Source organism: Mus caroli, unplaced genomic scaffold (assembly GCF_900094665.2).
Source record: "Mus caroli unplaced genomic scaffold, CAROLI_EIJ_v1.1 scaffold_14507_1, whole genome shotgun sequence".
Classification (NCBI taxonomy): domain Eukaryota; kingdom Metazoa; phylum Chordata; class Mammalia; order Rodentia; family Muridae; genus Mus; species Mus caroli.
This window is the reverse complement of record NW_018389310.1, coordinates 26598-30942: the sequence shown is the minus strand read 5'-3', so window position 1 is coordinate 30942 and position 4345 is coordinate 26598. Positions and strand designations below refer to the sequence as shown.

Below are 4345 nucleotides of genomic sequence, written 5' to 3'. Positions count from 1 at the left end.
GCACTACAATTCAGGCTGTAAACTCAGCACATAGCACCACCTGCCAAAAATAAAAACAAAGGTCTAATCCATCAAAGTCTATAGTTATGGAATAGTCCCTACATGGACTAACCTTGCTCTTTGGCTCCTATTGATCCATTGCTGGCTTACTGGGGTTTTCTTTTTGTTGTTGCTGTTTGTTTTTTTCCGAGACAGGGTTTCTCTGTATAGCCCTAGCTGTCCTGGCACTCACTTTGTAGAGCAGGCTGGCCTGGAACTCAGAAATCCACCTGCCTCTGCCTCCCAAGTGCTGGGATTAAAGGCGTGCGCCACCACCGCCCGGCTACTGTTCTTGTTAACTGAAATTCATCAACCCAGAACATGGTGGTTTTTGCAGTTAGAGGCTCATCCTCAGAGGACACACCGAAACGGGCTCACCTTAACAGGGAGCTGAGCTAACCCTGAGTACAAAGCAACCCATATGGTTGCTGCCATCTTGGATAGAATGTCAATATCCTATTATGGCAATACAGATTTTGAGGTTTAGATTCAGCAAAGGTCCACTGAAAATTCTGATAATTTATGCTCCAACAACAGAAAAGTGATGAGAAATGGTAATCATGAATGGAAAATGATCAACTGTATAGTACTGTCCGGGAAAATATAAAGAGATCAGTAGAAAATGAGAACACGGAAGCTGGGACTCGGCGGTGGGCGCCACGGAGCTACGGGCGGCAGGGCTGCGGGGCTCCCGGCTGAAGGACGCTGCGCGGGCTGGAGGGTGGGCGCAGCACCCCGGGCGCCGCGGGGGATCATGTCGACAGCCTCCGCCACCTCATCTTCTTCACTTGCCTCCTCATCTCACTCACTTGCCAGTGAGATGATCGAAGCGCTGTTGCGGGTCCTGAACTTCGAAGAGATCGACTACAAGGAGATCGAGGTGGAAGAGGTTGTTGGAAGAGGAGCTTTTGGAGTAGTTTGCAAAGCTAAGTGGAGAGCAAAAGATGTTGCTATTAAACAGATAGAAAGTGAATCAGAGAGGAAGGCTTTCATTGTGGAGCTCCGGCAGTTGTCCCGTGTGAACCATCCTAATATTGTAAAGTTGTATGGAGCCTGCCTGAATCCAGTATGTCTTGTGATGGAATATGCATAGGGGGGCTCATTGTATAATGTGCTGCATGCTGCTGAACCATTGCCTTACTACACTGCTGCTCATGCTAGGAGCTGGTGTTTACAGCTTACCTGCACAACATGCAGTCCAAAGCACTAATTCACAGGAACCTCAAGCCTCCAAACTTGCTGCTGGTTGCAGGAGGGACAGTTCTAAAAATCTGCGATTTTGATACAGCTTGTGACATCCAGACACACATGACCAATAATAAAGGGTGTGCTGCTTGGATGGTCCCCGAAGTGTTTGAAGGTAGCAATTACAGTGAAAAGTGTGATGTCTTCAGCCGGGGTATTATCTGGGAAGTGATAACACGCCGGAAACCCATCGATGAGATCGGTGGCCCAGCTTTCAGATTCATGTGGACTGTTCATAATGGCACTCGACCACCACTGATCAAAAATTTACCTAAGCCCATTGAGAGCTTGGTTGGTCTAAGGACCCTTCTCAACGCCCTTCAATGGAGGAAATTGTGAAAATAATGACTCACTTGCTACGGTACTTCCTAGGAGCGGATGAGCCATTACAGTATCCTTGTCAATACTCTGATGAAGGGCAGAGCAACTCAGCCACCAGCACAGGCTCATTCATGGACATTGCTTCTACAAATACCAGTAATAAAAGAAACACAAATATGGAACAGGTTCCTGACACAAACAACACTATTAAACGCTTGGAGTCAAAACTGTTGAAAACCAGGCAAAGCAACAGAGTGAATCTGGACTCCTGAGCTTGGGAGCCTCTCATGGGAGCAGTGTGGAGAGCTTGCCCCCCACTTCTGAGGGCAAGAGGATGAGTGCTGACATGTCTGAAATAGAAGCCAGGATTGTGGCAACTGCAGGTAATGGGCAACCAAGGCGTAGATCCATCCAAGACTTGACTGTTACTGGGACAGAACCTGGTCAGGTGAGCAGTCGGTCATCCAGCCCTAGAGTCGGAATGATCACTATCTCAGGACCAACCTCAGAGAAGCCAGCTCGAAGTCACCCGTGGACCCCTGATGATTCCACAGATACCAATGGCTCAGATAACTCCATCCCAATGGCATATCTTACACTGGATCACCAGCTACAGCCTCTAGCGCCGTGCCCAAACTCCAAAGAATCCATGGCAGTGTTTGAACAACATTGTAAAATGGCACAGGAGTATATGAAAGTTCAAACCGAAATCGCATTGTTACTACAGAGAAAGCAAGAAGTAGTTGCAGAATTGGACCAGGATGAAAAGGACCAGCAAAATACACCTCGTCTGGTACAGGAACATAAAAAGCTTTTAGATGAAAACAAAAGCCTTTCTACTTATTACCAGCAATGCAAAAAACAACTAGAGGTCATCAGAAGCCAACAGCAGAAACGACAAGGCACTTCATGATTCTCCAGGACTGTTACGTTTTAAAATATGCAAAGACCTTTTTTAAGAGAAGACAAACCATTATAACAGTTCATGAGTGTTAGCTTTTTGGTGTGCTCTGAATGCCAAATGCCTCTCTTTGCTGCATTTATTTTGTCAGTTACTTTTCTTCTTATGGTGGATATAAAATCCACTTGGCATCAGTAATGTTAGCATTTCCTATAGGCTATAAAAAGGCTGTCCAGGCTTTTTCCTCTCTCCCTCTCCCTCTATGCCCCCTCCCTCTGTCCTCTCCCTCTCCGGAGCTCTGTCCTCTGTCCTCTGCCTCTCCCTCTGTCCTCTCCCCTCTCCCTCTGTTCTCTCCCCTCTGTCCTTTCCCTCTGTCCTCTCCCCTCTCCCTCTGTCCTCTCCCCTCTCCCTCTGTTCTCTCCCCTCTGTCCTCTCCCCTCTCCCTCTGTCCTCTCCCCTCTCCCTCTGTCCTCTCCCTCTGTCCTCTCCCCTCTCCCTCTGTCCTCTCCCTCTGTCTTCTGTCCTCTCCCTCTTGCTCCAGGTGTTCCTGACTAACTTCCCTTCTTTCACTCCCCTCTCTTTCTGTCCATCTCTGTCCCCTTTCTTTGTCTGCCAACATTCTTTTTTTTTTTTGTTTTCACACTTCCCTTCCTACATCCCAAATAAGCTTCATTTTATACTAGACCTGTCACATGGCTGATACCTCAGGGGATGCCTTAGCATGGGCCTGCTACATGTATGCCACATAGCCTCTCTGGCCCATTAACTCTCAGTCCTAGTGCCCATCTGACTTCCTCTGTGTCTAGCTCATGATTCACACACCCCCCCCTCTCAATTCTTCCCCAGAAATTCTATCTCTGCCAAGAGGTTCTACCTACCCTCTCCTGTTTATCTATTGACTGTCAGATCATTAAATCAATTAAAAGGTGAAGGAGGTGTATGTTTACAAAATACTGAGGCAGATGATGCTTCGTAAAAAGAATAATACCAAAGTCTGGTTAGCATTCAGCTATTTGGTAGTACAGCAATTAACAAATGAATACTACAAGGACAACCTTCACACAGTGCACTAAAAGATCATCCTATCATCTCCCCACTTTGTCCAATAAAAGGCTCTTTCTCTAACATTTATAAACTATATACAATAATAACAATCATGAGAACTATCAGGTAAGAATTACACTCACCATGTCCAATCCCATTGTATTTGAGCAACTTTGGAGAACGTACTCCACTATCTGTCCTATCTTGGTGAGTCCATCTTTCTGTACCCAAATCACTTTTTATTATAACTTGCATTGATCAACCTAAAATATCTTTTTAGAACTAAACATTTTCTTAAATCCTAAACAACTTAAGCTTACTATAAGACTATAAATATTTAGCATTCAACTCAATTAGAGACCAAAGAAAGACGAATATTACCTGTGTAAACAGGAAGGGCAGAGGAAGCAGCTTCCAAAACTATAGAAATGACAGAGACTGCTGGTTGCCTGAACAGTCACCACCCAAGGTTCCTCTGCAACTTTGCGGTATTTATTTTTGGCCATAGGCCCCAGCCATCTGATGGGATACTTTGTAAAACAGAAATTATGAAGGACTGGCCCACCTTGTCTTGGCAAAGTTGGTCAGCTGACATTCCAGTGTCTTGCTTGTTCACACACAGTTTAGACAGCATGTTGTCAGCAACCAAAGTAAAGACAATTTTAGCCGTTGGCTAGCTTTACCAGTTTTGAAGCAAACTCCATATGAAGTTTTTTTAAAAAATATTTTTATTAGGTATTTTCCTCTTTTACATTTCCAATGCTATTCCAAAAGCCCCCCATACCCTCCCCCCCA

At 45.4% G+C, this 4345-nt stretch overlaps 1 pseudogene; it reads left to right on the top strand.

Annotated features, from left to right (window-relative positions):
• The first annotated feature begins 793 nt into the window (after positions 1-793).
• Positions 794-2518, top strand: LOC110288033 (annotated as a pseudogene).
• Positions 2519-4345: the final 1827 nt, after the last annotated feature.